Source organism: Mauremys reevesii, linkage group 3 (assembly GCF_016161935.1).
Source record: "Mauremys reevesii isolate NIE-2019 linkage group 3, ASM1616193v1, whole genome shotgun sequence".
NCBI lineage: Eukaryota > Metazoa > Chordata > Testudines > Geoemydidae > Mauremys > Mauremys reevesii.
In genome coordinates, this window is record NC_052625.1 from 91,004,261 (window position 1) to 91,021,649 (window position 17,389).

The 17,389-nt window shown below is 44.5% G+C and overlaps 1 protein-coding gene across 8 annotated transcripts in view; it reads left to right on the top strand.

Annotated features, from left to right (window-relative positions):
- AGPAT4 (1-acylglycerol-3-phosphate O-acyltransferase 4) overlaps window positions 1-17,389 on the top strand; it is a 123,830-nt gene that overhangs the window by 40,576 nt on the left and 65,865 nt on the right. The gene's annotated exons all lie outside the window — the stretch shown is intronic.

The following is a 17,389-nucleotide window of genomic DNA, read 5'->3' on the forward strand; positions in this document are numbered from 1 at the left end:
TTCACATTTTGAAAACAAAAATTTATCAAATAGAATTGATTTCAAAATTTTGGATTTTTTTTTATGGCATATGTTCCTTTCTACTGACTTATTTACTTTTTTTTTTAGATCTTGTGCAAAGACACCTCTTAAGCCTTTATATAACACACTTGCCAATATGCTTCTCAAAGGAGCTCAGTTTTAAATATTTGTTTTTGCTGCATTGAAAGAACATCTACCTCTTCTGCCAGTTGCCTTTTGATAATACAGGGTTGAAGTATCTTCTTTTAGAGTGTATAGGGGGAAGAATGTACTCATAGACTTTAACGCCCGAAGGGACCATCATAATCATCTAATCTGACTCCTGCACGTTGGAGGCCACAGAACCTCACCCACCCACTCCTGTAGTAGGGCCATAACCTGTGGCTGAGTTATTGAAGTCCTCTGATCTTAAATTAGAGATATCAAGTGACAGAGAATCTACCATTCACTTTAATTCAAACCAGTAAATGATCCATGGCGAACACTGCAGAGGATGGTGCAAAAAACAAAACAAAAAGGTCTCTGCCATGAAATTCTATCTCATTAGCAAAAACTACAGCTTGAAAAACATGCAAAGAGAGGTGGATGGAGAGGGAGGAGGAGGTGAATTGGAAGTAACGGTAGTGAAAGGAATGGAAAGGACTGAGGGGAGGAGACCCTGTGTCGAGGAGTAAAGAAGTTTTTTATGATAGATTATACTTCAGTGTGCAAAACCATCTGTCTAGGGTTTTATACTGCTGGCCAGCACACAAGTGTCAGAGTGCCTTCCATGTAAAATCAATAGCGAAATCCCTAGGGAGCTTTTGGTACTACTCCCTTGTGGGAGTAAAAATTCTGCATGATGCAGAATTTTTGGTTTTGATTTTTTTTTAGAAGATTTTATTAACTTCCTCTTTATTTTTGTGTGTTGGTAGGATTGGAAGTCAGTGTAATGAGTCTTATGGTGGAATGGCTTCTTTGAAGAGGAAAGTTTTGCAGCATTCATTAGACAATCAGACTCTAGATTCATCTGATCCCCTCTGGGAGTTTGTTCCATAGCCAGATTCCCTTGACTGAGAATGCCTTGTCCTAGGTCTCCTGTGTTTTCGTCCTGGGCTCTGTGATCTGCGTGGTCTCAGAGAAGCACAGTTGTCATGGTGGCTGATCAAAATTTGTTCTTTAATGTAACTGAGGCTTGATCCCTTAATTGCTTTATGTATTAGGACCAAGGCTTTAAACTGGCATCAGAAGCTGACTACAGCTAGTAGAAGGACTTGAGTTACAGGTTTGATATGCTCATGAAGGAGGGAAGCCAAATTCTGTACCAGCTGGAGCCTATGCTACAACTTCAGATACAGTAAATTACTGTAATCCGTCCTGCAGGTGACACATGAATGTATCATGGTGGCCAGGCCCTCATCTGGGAGGAAGGGACAAAGTTTCCTAGCAAGCTGGTGGTGAAAGAAGGTCTGGTTTGAGATACTGATGCTACCTAGTTATGCAAGCTTAGTGAGGTGTCAAACAGGATCGAGGCTTCACACCACTTCAGTGAATGGAAGCTGTATGCCGGTTGAGATGTTTCAACTAATTCTTCAGAATGTTCCCTCTTTTTTTTTTTTTTTTTTTATACCAGCATCACTTCAATCTTGCTTGGGTCAATCTTGAGCTAGCTTCTCTTCATTCAAGAGCTGATTACTTGTAGGCATTCTGACAGTAGCGTTGGTCTAGATTTCAAGAGGAGTTCATGGCCTCGTTTTTGCTCACTAGTATAGTGTAAATCAGGAGTATCTCCACTAAAGGTGAATGGCATTACAGCTGTGTAAGTGAGAGGAGAATCTGGCACTGAGGCTGGGGTCATGTAAGAGGAGTCTGACTCTCACCCCCTACCTCCCTCTCCTGTGCTTGATGTTAGGATTCAGTGGCCAGACAGAAAAGAATAGGGGACCAAAGGCAGCTATAGCTCTTCAGACAGCCAGGTCCATCTGCTTTGTATAGCAGAGCAGAAGAGGAAGTCACCCCCACACCCCCTGTCTCCAGCCAACCCCACACCCCTAGCTCTGCCTCCAACCCCGCACCCCCTGTCTCCAGCCAAACCCTGCCGCACACCCTCCCCCGCTTCCAGCCAGCCCTGCACCCCCTTGTCTCCAGCCAACCCCTGCCGCACCCCCCTGCCCGAAGTCAGCCAGCCCCACCCTGTCAGGTTATTCATTTATTTTCATTAAATATATACACTAAATAATGAAATTTCAAGTCGAACGTGTATTAATTCTAATGAACAATGCCATATTATGCAGTATTCATTTTTAAAAGTTTATAATCAATGCTCTGGGAGGATGGGTTGGGGTGGAAGTTTCGCCTAGGGCGCCAAGTATCCTTGCACCGGCCCTGCCATGGAATAGTCCTGAGCCAATGATTCCAGGCAGCCTTTGGCTGCTACCGGTCAATTTCAAGATTGTGATTACTACAGGCACTCTCTTGTCCTCCATCTGACCTTCTGTGTCTCCACCATTTACTATTGTGGCTCAGTCAGAGTTCTGACTGAATTGTGAACACCGTTCTTGTTCGAATGCAATCAGTTACAGTTAGGTGTGTGCACACCGCGTGCACGGATGTTGGAACTTTTTCCCTAGCAGCTACCCGTCGGGCTGGCTGTGGAGCCCCCTGGAGTGGCACCGATTATGGTGCTCTATATATGACCCTGCAGGCCCGACCCTTCTTCAGTTCCTTCTTACCACCAGTGATGGTGGTTGGAACAGTGGTCTCTTGCTGGCAAGTGCTCCACTACTCCCTAGCTACTCTACTTATCTCTGTGTATAGTTACCCTATTGTTAATTAAGTGTTAGTTTACTGTTAACACTATACTTAACACTAAAGATATCGCTTGAAGGGGCTTCCTCCCTTCAACTAGTGCCCTACGGGGCTCTGGGACATGCTGTCCCAAGGCTTCAAACCAAGCCCATGCCCATGGGTGACAGCCCCCCCACTCCCCTCTTCAGTGTCTGGGAGAGGCCCATCAAGCAGATAAGTGCAGGATTTGCAAAACATTTAAACCTTGCACCAGAAAGGAGAGAGACATTAGACTTGAACAACTCCTTATGGAGTCTGCCCCAGGCGCCTCGGTACAGAGCACCCAGCGCCACTCCCCTTCCCCCAGCGGTGCTGGCTACAGCGAAAAAGGACTCAGCACGCCCTTCTAGGACCCAAAAGTGTCTTCCCTGGCCAAGGCCAGCTCTAGGCACCAGCTAAGGAAGCAGGTACTTGGGGTGGCACTCTGGCCGCTACTGGGGCGCACGTCTGGGTCTTTGGCGGCAATTCGGTGGCGGGTCCCCCAGTCGCTGTCGGAACGAAGGACTTGCCAACTTGGAGCCGGCCCTGTCCCAGGCACTGTTCTCACTCCCCGGCCACCCGTAGGAAACGGTCCATGCAGAAGCCTCCACAAAGGCCTGAGGCAGCAGTCGCACCCCGAGTAGGGCATGGTGCGGACCAGGGACATAAGTCCGACACACTTTCCAGTAGGCCTCATCCTGCATGCAGGGCTGGCTTTAGGAAGCGCGAGGCCCAATTCAAATACCTGGCAGCAGTCCGAGACTTTGGCGGTGGGTCCTTCACTTGCTCTGGGTCTTCTGCAGTGCTGAAGGACCCGCCGCTGAAGTGCCGCCGAAGACCCGGACCGCCGCCAGGTGAGTAAAAATTAAAAAGGCGCCTAAGTTAGGCACTCTTCTTTAGGGCACGGGGCCTGATTCGGGGGAATTGGCCTAAAGCTGGCCCTGCCCGCGTGGGCCCCTGCCCTCTAGGGGAGCCCTGCACCACCAGACTCCCCGCAGTTGCAGGTGGAGGAGGTCATGCTGCCCTCCACACCCGACACCTTTGAGGCCGCCAAAGGCCTCATTGAGATGATGGTGCCCAAGTCCCCAGTCTCGAGGTCTACAACATCTAGAGCCCTGGCACTGCCAAGAGGCAAACCAGCATTCTTTGGGCCGTCTGTCTCCAGACCAGCATCACTGTGCCACTCTGAGTCCCGGCACCGCATCCATGCTACATGCCAGTCTGACTCGCAGCGTCGATCCGACTCGCAGTACTAGTCCTGCCACCCCAATCCTCGGAGCCGTTCCCACTCGAGGTGGTCATCGGCTGGCAGGTCGTGGTCCCACTCAAGGTCTAGGTCAAGATCTGAGACCTCGCGGCACTGCTCGAACCAGCACCGCTCCCCATCGTGGAACCGCACCTATCCACATCATCACCGCTCTCCGGCATGGCACCGCTCTCCATTGCGGTACTGCTTGCTGGCTCGGCACTGTTCCCCAACATGGCACCATTCACAGTCACACTCCCACGGCCGATCTCCACTGAGGCGAAGCCCAACCTCTCTGCGCCAGTCAACATCTTGGTACCGATCCCCACAACGGCACCACTGGTCACTGACTGGATCCCGCCACTCCGTATGGCATCCATCCCACTCTTCCAGGGACATGGAAGTCGTCCTGATACAGTGCACCACTCCTCCTTTGCTGTCCTGATCCCAGTCACTCTCCCTGAGGTTGGGTAGAGCGTTGGGGGGCATCTGAGATACTCCGTTCAGGCCTGGACAGTATTGGACGGGACACTTCAGCGCCACACTGGCAGCCCGAGTGGTAATTCTGGATACCCTGGGCATACTACCAAACCTAGGGTGCCCCTCCACCTTCATGCTCTGGGGGTCTCTCCCCACTCCGCTTATCTACCCATCAGGAAAGGAGGGTGGCTGATGGCTGTAGCTCCCCTGAACCTGCTTATGACTCTAAGGATGAGACGCCATGCTATAACTGAATGTAGATATTCAGGGTGGTGGTGTCCCTGTCTCTGAAGAATGCTGCAGCAGGGAACAAAACCCCTTCAAAAACTGTTGGAAACACAGCAACGCTTGCCAAGTTGAATTTCCTCTGTGTTACACTGTTTGTTTGTAAATCTGAATTATTCTCTCTCTCTTTCTCTCTCTGCCCCCGCCACTGAGGTCACAAGTTCTTTATTTCAGGATGGAAAAGCAAACTGAAACACACACACAGCTCTGCAGGCCATTTGCTTTCTGGGAGGCAGTCAGTCTTATAGTACCCCTTTTGTCCACTGTCATAGTGTTCATAGCTTAAAATAGGAAACTACAAAGCCAACACGGCATAAGAGATTCCTTCCAGTATGACTGTCTACTGGTAGGTGGTTCCTCCCTTATCATTGCCAGTTGTAATTAGTATGTGTGTTTGTATTTTCTCCCTCCAGCGCTGACATGGTGGGGTGTAATTCATTAACTTTTCCTTTAGTTCCTGGTGCTAAAGGAGGGAAGGGCATGCTTGAACCTGATTAGTACTATTGTAAAGTTTTTTTTTTTCCTGCTTGTATCTATTCTGTATCTAAGCAGTTTTTAGTTGGAATTTCAATACTGTGTATTTAGGACTTGAAAAGTTACGTTTTGAGCAAGAGGTCTCTTCCATACATGGCTAGGACCTTTTGTAGTTAGAACCAAAGGTCAAGGAATCAATGCACAGTACTGAGGAGAGATTCTAAGGAATGAATATATTTTACTGTGCTAGGTGAAGCAATGTAGAGACTTCTGGCTGTCACCAGGGAAGAAGTTTACCTGGGTTTTGGGAAGCTAGGAGGGGTTCTAGCCAGAAGGAATTTTACACTGGCTGTTAAAATGTTTTGCTGCACTCTGTGTCTTTTCTGTTTCTTATTCTAATGCTGCTTTTAAAATAAAAAACTGATGGCATTTTCCAGCCGGTGTTGTCGTTCTGGGGTCTTATCCAAGTAAAGGTAGCTTTATAATACCCTGAACTTAGTGGAAGCTGCTATACTTGAAAACTGGCTTTAGAGTAAACTTAAATGGTCTAATTGAGTTTGAAGGAACAAAACTATAATGGCTTATCTCAAGGGTCTTTCTGGCCTTGCATTTCTTGATGGTATTCGCTCCACACAGACCAAGGACAGAGGGAGAGAAATTTTAACCCAGCTGTATTCAGAAAAACTTTTTGTCTGAATTCAGCTACATCTTCAGAGCTTGATCACGGATTGCTCCTCCCAAGTTGTCAATTTAATTAGTGAAGTGTTATATCCCACAAATATCTGTGGATATGGTTTATTATTGTCTGAACATAAACTCCATTCTGTGTATATGGTGCTGATTTGCTTTTGTGATACTGATATGCCTTTATGTGGAATTAGAGATCTGTCACCAGCTCATAGATAAATGTCGTTCCCATTTTAAGTGTGAATGAACACGTGCACACTCACATTGGAAATTAATATGAAATTTCCAGACAAACTTAAACTAGAGTTGAGGTTAAGGATCTATTACGTTTTAACAAAACAATACTAAAGATATTTTAAATGCCCTAAATGCTAGAAACTCAATGAAGTCATAGTTAATGTCCCAATGACAGCCATAGCTCTGTCCTCCCCAAGTCCCTGCCCAACCTCAGTCTAAATTAATTCATAATAGATGCTGGACATCTGTACTGTTGTCACACACAGCTCAAGTCTGCCTGGGTGACTGAATTCCCAGAATAAGGTCTCTAGTTGTATGCTAGAAGCTTCTAGTTGTATGCTGAGTAATGTGATAGTTATAGCAATGTCCTGCAATATCCTGGCAAAATCTTATTGAATTAAGTTTATCTTTTGGAGTCCATTGTATTAAATGCGAAGGTTATGTTGTATTGTGGGCCTGGCTATATTGAATGACGTGGCAGACAAGAATGGGTTTTTGGGACAATTGATGTGACGTGGATTTCTTGGTAGCTATCTAGTGGGGGGTGAATGCAAATTCCTCACCCTGGTTATGCAAAAATCCAGGCATTTGAAGCAACACTTTGAGGAAAAGACTTTTTGTCTGCTGACTGCCTGTTACGTAAGGCCAAACTCTATTGTTGTTTTTGAATTTTCTCTAATGATAAGTAAATTAAAAAGATGTTTTGGTCCGGTGGTCTGGGTTTGGCCCATGGTCCACCAATTGACTACCCCTGCCCTAGTCTATAGAGCAGGGAGAGTGTGGTTTGAGGCCCTATGTTCACGGCCCTACACACTACTGCCAAGCTATATGCATTCTGGGGTATCATTTGAAAACTAACACACTTGTCAATAACATTGTGAAATGTGTACAACAATCCTGTGTGTGGAATTATGGATATTCACTGATATTCTTCAGTCTGAGACCAGGGGGAGTTGATAATAGGCTTCCTCGAGATAAAGGAAAGAGCCCAACACCTCAAACAAATTCTGGCCAAAGTCAATGGGCTATTCATTTTTACTGGAGATTGCCAGAAGAGAATAATTATGTTGTAAAATTGAAGCAGGAAGGAGCACACTGGGGGCCCCTTAAACAAGATGGAGTCGTGCCCCCCCCCCCAAGAGAGACAGGATACTAAACCCCAGGGGATCAATTTGGCCCTTGAAACAAAGGCATCCTTTGAGATATAGGGACACATAGAAAGGCTTTGGATTTTCCTTCACCTAAGGAGGCAAAGAAAACTAGTGCCTTGGACTCTGTGGGGATCCTGGCTAAGAGTTAGCTAGCTATTGCTGGAAAAGGAAGATTGGTGAGGACACTACCTTGAACAAAAACTGTAGCTTGTTAAGTTAGGTATGAGCCATTAGAATGCCTATTTTTACTTTTGTTTGTTTGACTGTTTCTATCTTTATTCCTTCTACTTGGTACCACTTAACCTGTGCTCTTTTGTGAATAAACTAGTTTTATTGTGACTACAAACACACCCTTCACTTCAAGCACAGTACTGTGTTTATCTACCCCAGTTATGTTAATAAGCTGTACTGTACTGACTCTTTAAAAGAGCAGTGTACTTAATATGTTCTGTGATTGTTCAGCGATAAGGGCTGTGCATTGCAGAGAAATGTCTCTGAGGAGCTTGGAAGCTGGAGTTCACTGATTGTTACCTGCCAAACAAGATTTGGTCTGGGAGAGCCTTGAGGAGTTTGGTGAGAAAGACAGACTTGTGTGGCATTGAGCTGCCACACAGTCTAATCTCTTGCAAAGCTCTCTTGCTGAGGCAGGGAGCTAACACTGGCTCACAGCTCCAGCATTTTACACCGATGTGTGGTGGGTGGGTGCTTCACCAGTTGGTATGTAGGGAGAGTGGTGGTCTGAGGCCTGCATTGGAAATTCACCCCCATTCAGTGCCATCTGTATAGCAGTCTCTGACCTACAGGTAGAGGTTGGACAAAGATATGGTTCTGGAACCTTAATTGTTGTTCTCCTGGTCTTCTGGCATTACAGGTCTGTCGCATCTTACGCACATTTAACATGTGCAATTTCAGCTTTACGCGGTTGGCAAAAACAAAAAAACAAAAAATAAAAGAGAAAAATAACAATTTTAATACTGTACCTGCAGTGTGGGCGATTCCACCTGCCATTACACTCAATGTAATTTTGACTATATGCGATTTTCGCTTTACGCACTGACAGTGGAACGTAACCCCAGCGTAAGATGTGACAGACCTGTACTCATTTTGAAGACAAACTTTTTATTTATTGTTGTAAATTCCACTCTTCCTATGGGCACATAACAGGAATTGGCAGACAGAGTTCTGTTGCTGTAGAAGTAGAAGAAATTTGGAGTCGAGAACTGCTGTGTGGGCAGTGGAAAATGGTGTCCCTGGATCGTAACTTGACCTAAGCCTGTAGTATAAATACATTGAAAACACTAAATCTTATTTTCTGCAAACCCAAAGAGTGTGACAAGATCTGACATGTAGAAAGCTGGACTGAAATTTCTCATTAGTTTTAAATGCACTCTATATGCTGACATTGACACACAAATTGAATACAGGATCTGCTGTGTCAGCACATCTGTTTGGAAGACTACTCAAATGAGCCTTCAATGATAGGGATCTACAAACAGGTACCAAGATCTTGGTTTACAAGGCAGTTTTCATCCCCACCTTTCCCTATGGGTGTGAGACCTGGGTAACCGACAGATGATATCTCAAGTGGCTGGAGTGGTTCCAGCAGTGCTGCCTCAGGAAGATTCTCAGGATCAGCTGGGAAGACTGACGCACTAACATCAGCGTTCTCTCTGCAGCCAACATCAGCAGTACAGAAGCGCAGGTCATGAAATACCAACTCTGCTGGACTGGCCACTGTGTACATATGGCTGATGCTCACCTGAGAGAAGAGTACTTGCTTCGGGAGGCAAGTCAGGGAAGAAGGGCTCGCGGAGGGCAGTGGAAGTGTTTCAAAGACACGCTGAAAGTACATCTTAAAAAGGGAGACATCAACCCAACAAACTGGGAGAACTTGGCACAGAACAGAACACAGTGGCGCCCCACCATACACCAAGCTGCAGCTCACTTTGAGGAGAACAGATGTGCCCATGAGACAGCGAAGTGACAAAGGAGGAAAGAGGACACAACACTCCAGCCAACTACTATGTCTCCTCCAAGATTACACCTGTCACTTTAGTGGCGGGGGGTGGGGGGGACGGGAAATCTGCAGCGCAAGAATTGGGCTTCCTCAGGCACTTAAACTCCCCAATAAACCCCTTTGGCAGATGACATCCTCCTATCGAGGAATAGCCGAAGAAGATAGTTTCATAATCATGTGTAAACATACTTTTTTAACAATCTACTGCTAGAGGCAGAGTGGTTCAGTGGAGAGGACAGTGAGCTGGGACTCGACAGGTGCTTTTTCCCCATTCCTGCCATTGAGCTGCTGTGCACCCCGGAGCAAGTCTCTTAATCTCTGTGCCTCTGTTTTCCCCTTCCATTCTTTGTCTTGTCTATTTAGAATGTAAGCTCCTATGAGACTGTTCCTTTTCATGTCTGTGGCTTGTGTATGGGTAGTGCCCAGCACAGCTGGCCCCCACTCTTGACTGGAGCTTTTAAGTGTTACTAAAAACAGGAATGAATGAGATGTTAGCTGAGCAGAGGTGACCTAAGGGAGCTACTTTATCTTAAATGGACAGTGTGTACTGTTGTTTGACTTCTGTATAGCAGCTGGAAGGTCATTACTAATACCTCCATTTGATGCCTCATTAACTCTTTAACAAGAATTCACATTTAGGCCTTCAGGGACAGTGGTGGATGACTTGTGAGGCAGGAACTGTGTGCTTGATTCTTATCTTTACCAACAGATCACATTACCATTTGGAAGAGAATGTTGGCTTGCGCAAACAGCTACAGGAACTTGGTAAAAGTTCGCTGAGGTATTGCTAAATTCCTTGGGGAGGAGATGTAAGGGAAGCCTTCAGATATGATAAACCTGTCCTGTGTACTGCTCTGTTACATGATTAATTCCCAAAAAGGGTATTTCAAATCAGTGCACTACTGTAGGCCTGTATATAGTATAGCTTAATGTACTTATGAGATTGGCTTAGTTTCCACACTCTTCTATAATAGAGTGAAATAATTGATCTATAAGAGGGTCCTGTAAGGTGGGGAAGGGCAAAAAAAAAAATGCAGTGACACTTTGGACTGAGAGCTTGCAGCTGTTTTAAGGAGAGTTATTTAATGCACATCTAACATCACTTGGGGCAAGACATTTTACATGGAGGCAATGGCTACAAAGGGTATGTCTACATTGGAGTTAGACACCTGCAACTGGACCATTGACTTGAGCTCCCAGCATTGAGGGGTAGACCTTTAGGCTGCAGCCCAAGCTCTGGGACCCTCCCACTTCACAGGGTCTTAGAGACCAGGCTGCAGCCCAAACCCAGAGGCCTACACTGCAATTAAACATTCTCCTAACGTGAGCCCCGCAAGCCCAACTCAGCTGGCATGGACAAACCACAGGTGTCTAACTGCAAAGTAGACATACTTAAAGAAAAACAAACTTGATATGTTTGCCCATCTGGTTAGCCCAGTGCTGTAGTTATGATTGAGATACTATCAGTTTAAGCTTCTATTTTCTGAAATGTATATTTCAGACGAAAATGCTCATGCTTGCTCTCCCAGTCAAGATGTCTGTTTACTTTTTTTAATATTTTTTGAAGGAGTTGGGGAGAAGAAATTCATTTGGCCAATTTTGAATGATCACAAGAGAATGGGGAAGACACCTAGTGTTTTTCAGACGATTACAACACAGTTTTTAGTAGAGATGGGTCTGGGTGTGAACTTTCCCAAGGTTCAGTGATGATTGTATCTGGGGTTCACCTAATTGAAGGAAAAAGGCTACAATATTCAGGTATGGATCCAAACTTCCCTGATTCTCAGAGGCCTTTTGAAGTAAATGGGCAGTTATTTTAGCTGTATTTGTTTTCAGAGAATGCATATTACAATAATCATACTTATGGCTGAGATTCCACACATAGAAAGGTCAGGTAAGGTGGCTGTAATAACCCCTCCAGGTGTGTCATCTACAGAGATTGTATCCCGCACAAGAGTCATTAGCTCAGAGCAGTAGAGACTTATGCTTATAGATGCAAAGGTCCTTTGGTTCAATCCCCCAAATGACCCAGCTGAGGGCATCATTCAGTACATATGATGGCCTGAGAGGGGATTTGAACTGCTTTGGACTGCTGAAGTTTGGGACAAGTGATGGTGTAAGCCAGGGGTCGGCAACCTTTCAGAAGTGGTGTGCCGAGTCTTCATTTATTCATTCATGCCAGTAATACATTTTAACATTTTTAGAAGGTCTCTTTCTATAAGTCTATAATATATAACTAAACTATTGTATGTAAAGTAAATAAGGTTTTTAAAATGTTTAAGAAGCTTCATTTAAAACTAAATTTAAAATGCAGAGCCCCCTGGACAGTGGCCAGGACCCAGACAGTGTGAGTGCCACTGAAAATCAGCTCACGTGCTGCCTTCGGCACCCGTGCCATAGGTTGCCTACCCCTGGTGTAACCCATGCTACCACAGTGTGGCTTTTTCTTCCCTCTAGCAGTGAAACTTTGTGTAAAGGTTTGAGTCTGCTACTGCCTTTAAGCTAATAGACGTGGTCCTTAGTTAAATATTAGAGGCTCATGCTTGTAGACATTGGGTTCAATCCCTGCAGATTACTCCAGTCATAGTTCACACAGCACCTATAATTTGGCTGCATCACAGGAATACAGGCATTGCACATAGGTCAGGCAAGGTCCAGGGGTGGGCAACCTTTTTTTTTTTTTTTGGCCTGAGGGCCACATTGGGTTTCCAAAATTGTATGGAGGGCCGGTTAGAGGAGGCTGTGCCTCCCCAAACAGCCAGGTGTGGCCCAGCCAATGCCCCCTATCCGACCCCCCCCCTCCCCCGCTTCTCGCCCCCTGACAGCCCCCTTGCGACTCCTGCCCTATCCAATCCCCCCTGTCCCCTGATGGGTGGCCCACCCAGGACTCCTGCCCCATCCAATCCCTTGTTCCCTGTCCCCTGACCGTCCTCGCTGCCCCTGGGACCTCTGCCCCATCCAACCACGCCTTCTCCCTGACCGTCCCCAGAGCCTCTGCCCCGACTGCTCGTGCCACCCCATCCAACCCCCCCTCTCCTTCCTGACTGCCCTCCAGGATCCCTGCCCCCATGTTCCCTGCCCTCTGACCGCCCCAACCCCTATCCACACCCCCGCCCCCTGCCCCCTTACTGCGCTGCCGACGCACCACCAAGAGCACCAGGTCAGGCTGCGGCTCTGCAGCTGCGCTGCCCCAGGAGCTCACAGCCTGCAGCCCAGAGCACTGCGCTGGCGGTGAAGTGAGCTGAGGCTGCGGGGGAGGGGGAAACAGCAGGGGAGGGGCTGGGGGCTAACCACCTGGGCCAGGAGCTCAGGGGCTGGGAAGGAGGGTCCCCTGGGTCAGATGTGACCCACAGGCCATAGTTTGCCCACCTCTGGTCTAGTCTCAAGTCTTCTCTGAAAGAGACCAGTACTAGATATTTTCAGAGAAGGCGCACAAAGGTAAGTATGGAATAAAATGCTTAAATACTTTAATCTCCATTGTATAGAAACAACACAGCTTAAGGTGGTGATTGAGATAAACACAACCTTCACATGATCTGAGTTGTGGTTGCCATGGAATCACAATTTTGAATTTCCTGCCTTTGTGCATTTAAAATCTGTCTCAGGGTATGTCTACACTACCACGGTAAGTCAACCTATGCTATGCAACTCCAGCTACGTGAAGAACGTAGCTAGAGTCAACGTAGCTTAGGTCGCATTACCGCAGGGTCTGCACTGCGGGGGGGTTGACGGGAGAGTTTCTAAAGACCTGCTAAATTGACCGCTGGTGGATCTCAGGGCGTCAATCCCTGCTGTAGTGTTGACATAGCCATAATATTGCATTAAAGCAACACTCTCTCTTCATTTAGTCATTAACTGATCAGTGTTGCAATTTGGCAGGGGGAGGAAATTGGCTGAAGGCCATTCATGATTTCAAAGCTTTTATTAAAAGAACAGTAACATTGAGCTCTGTTAATCATAGTGTTGCAGGAATCCATCTTTTCCCATTACAGTAGAACCTCAGAGTTTTGAACACTTTGGAAATGGAGGTTGTTCGTAACTCTGAACAAAACATTGTTCTTTCAAAGGTTTACAACTGAATATTGACTTAATACAGCTTTGAAACATTACTATGCAGCAGAAAAATTATGCCTTTTTTAACCATCTTAATTTAAATGAAACAAGCACAGAAACAATTTCCTTACCTTGTCAAATCTTCTTTTAAGCTTTCACTTTTTTTAGTAGTTTACATTTAACACAGTACAGTATTTGTGGTTTGTGTTTTTTGGTCTCTGCTTCCTGATTGCATACTTCCAGTTCCAAATAAGGTGTGTCATTTAATTCGAAGATTCCACTGTACCATTATTTGTTTTCTCCAGGGTAACAGTGGTTTCTGGCCACTGCAATCCAGTGATGTCATCAAGTACATAACCGCACCTCCCTTCCTGCTGGCTTGAGAGTTAATACACATCACTGTGATAAAGCACAAAGTTCTATGGCTGCCATGTTTGTAGGGTTCACTCTGTCTAGTAGGTCTAAATGTGATTTGGAAGCACCTTGTCTTAGTTTCCTCTGTGGGATGAGCATTTCCTTCTGCCCATATAGCCTTCCTCATTGCTAATGTTCATCAAGAGAGGATAAAGGGCCTAATCCTTACTCATTTAAATAAACTCTTTACTCATGTAACTAAGCAGCAACCAAGGAGAAAAGGGTTTGTGTGAGGATCAAAGCAGTAATTAAGCTTTAGTTTTGCAACATATTTTTTCAAATCAGATCCTCAGCTGGTGTAAATCAGCATTGCTCCAGTGTAGTCAATATTGTTACACTGATTTACACCAGTTGACCAGCTGGCTCAGCTATGTAAATGTTAGTTGTAAAGAAAAAAAACTCATTTGCCTGTGTACTATAAATGTACAAGAACTGGTATCTAATTTTGACTGTTACAAAAACACTTCTCAGTTTTTAAATTACATTCAGGTCTTCCATTTCTAAGTTTGTTTGTTGGCATTATTTTTATAATCACAATGTGGGTTACGTAGTCTGCTGTTTTTTGCTTTCGTTTCATTTTAAATAGCGGGATAACTCGTATTCTAATATTCCAATCCACTTTCTCATGTTGGAGGGGCATTTCATACAAAACAATACCATATATCTTTATTATTATAGGATTTTCTATTAGCATGCTGCTTCCTCATAAAAAATCTCTGTTCATAACACACACACCTCTGCAGTACATTAATCTTTTCCTGAAAATTGCCTCCTATTGAGGAGGGAGCATACTTAAGGTTTTTGCTTTCTTTTAAAGAAAATCTGTGGTGTGCATTCCTTGGGTGTCAAAGCAACAATACGGTGTAATTTTAGGATAGGCCTCATGCTACTTGATATGAAATTTTATAAGGGATGTTGCTTATTTGGAAAGAGACATAGGCCAGGAGAACAAAAAGTTGTGTGTTTCTCTTTTCAACTTTTTAATTTTCATCAGTTTGTCATGAATTTTTTTTAACATTCTTAATACCAGTTAAGTTTCTCCATTTTCTGCTGACACTAAACAGTCCTATATATAATTGTGGTCCTTTTGAGTCTTAATATTTAATTCTTAGTTTCTCCTGTCTCTGTAATCCCGTTATATTCACCCTCTTTTATACAGGGTGTATTTACAATGAACATGGGGAGGCCAGCATGAAAAGGTTTTCCTTTTTAACAGTTAAGGTTGTTATGTGGTGACTTCCTCAAACTATATTGTTACTTCTGGGACAAGCCAATGCATGTAAAGGAAACAATAGCTCTTCCTTCTAAGGCTAATGGAAGTTGCATGTCTGTCTGGCTGCTCTTCACAATTAGTTCAGCACGGAGTGGAAAGATAACTCCATTACAATTATAACAGGCAAATACAATAGAGTCCTGTTCTCCAGAAGGAGGCAGCATGCCTTCTGGTGCTGGCAAGGTCTGTTTGTGATTAAACAGGATGCAGCCTTTAATCATTATGACCATATCAGATTGCAGTTCACCACATAACCCAAACTATACAGTTTGCTAGGGAAGCTGTTCAGTGCAGGTGCCTTTGAATGTAGGCATACAACATTGTGTCTCAGATGATCGTGCAGAAGGAACAGTCAGGGTAGTGCTACCCTGCATATTATTTCTGGAACTGTTACATTGTCCCATTGGGAAAGCAGAGTGGGAAGCTCGTAAACCCCTCTTGCAGGTTCTCTTTTAGCCTGAGCTGTAAAAGATAATGGTTAGATGAGTTTGTGGAGTCTCAACATGTAAAACATCACTTGCTTTCAGGTTTTTCCAAACACATTAGTGTCTCTCTTGAAAATTTGGGGAGGAATGAATAGAATGCGGTCAGGTTAAGCAGTTTGGTTTAAAAAAAAAAAAAAAGCCTTAACTATGGTACATTATTACATCAGAATTGTTTTTCACCACTTCTACTGTATATTTTCTTTGGGCATTTCTTTTCAGTGAGGAAAAGACTATCTATCTAGTCAATTTGCAGGTTTTATGTACTATGCACGAAGTTTCAACATTTAGGTTGCAATTGTTGAAAAGGATTCTTTAAAAATTTATTTATTTGCATCTCAGAAAAATCCAAGAGGGATTTTTTTTTCTCTGTATTCATGGAAACCATTTATACTGGTCTCAGTTTGAAGCCAGTTCTGACCTGACAATGTCCCTTTAAAGAAGAATTGGTGAAGATCACTGATTTTGGGGTGGGGAGGAGCATGCTAAAAAGTAAATAAACTCTGGACCACAGTTCTGGTCCCTCAAGGGTCCTGTGATACTGTAAGATTACAAGCAAAGTCTGGGAATCCAAGAAATCTAAATAAAAAGTGGGTGGTTGTGCTCTGAGCAGTGTTTTCAGATTGGCAGAGGTGGAATGATTATTCTGCACTACTTAAATCAAAATTAAATGCAATCTAACAGTGCAGATGCTAAGATGCTTTAGTTTTAAAATACTGTGATATAGCACAACTCTTGTGATGAATCCCTAAAGCAAGATTTAACATGCGGTGCATGAGAAGCCAGATCATAATCCTGCTTTTTCTTGCCTCCCAAAAAGAAATTATTTGTAGCATTTGATTATATCAATTCTTGGGTATTTATTAGAAATACATAGAAATGATGACATGTAGGTAAACTAATGTGGACTGTGCACGGAAGCTTCCACTGCCCACATTGTTCCTGTTCTGCAGATTCATGGAAAACTGGTCTTTGTCTGCCAACCCTGCACATCTCACCTGCCCTGAATTCATTCCATGGTAGAAATCATTTTTCTCGCTCTAATATCACCTCCAAGATGCTTGCACTATTGCACATTCAGATAATAGACAATAATCCGATTCTTTTAATCTCACTGTTTTTATGCTGGTTTAAATGTACTTTTTAGAAACATAGGACTGGAAGGGACTTCCTAGGTTATCAAGTCAGTCCCCTGCTATTACACCTATTAATAAAGTTAAACCATCACCCACAAACCCAAACCACAAATTGTAGTATTACAGACTTCCCTGGGCTTTCATTCTTTTTTTAACCCCATTCCAAACCCAAACTATCCCTCTCTTCCCATAGCTAGTCTCTGTTACAGACTGCTTACTATGCCAATCCGTAACCTCCGTTCTCCTCTCTAGCCCCAATTCTTGTCTCCCAGCTGAATTGAACTACTACTTCCCCTCAGTCACTGAAGGGCCTGATTGAGCACTGCTTGGGAGCAAGGCAAGGAACTAGCTGCAGTGAAATTGCGTTCTTGGTTTGATGTTTCAGAAGATGTGGAGAGAGGGAGAGCGAATGGCTAAGAAATGGAGCAGCTGCTGTTCCTACCTGCTGTCCTCTTGTGCTGTTTAGATGTTGCTTGTAATTTAGAACTGGGACCACTGGCTGTTGGGAGTCTGAAAGGACAGGAAACAGGAAGGAGTGGGGAGGAGGCTGAATGAGAGCTACTGAGGGTGCAGCAGCAGCTTGGTAAAGAGGTTTTCACTTTAAAAATCAAGTCCTGTTGAAGTTTCT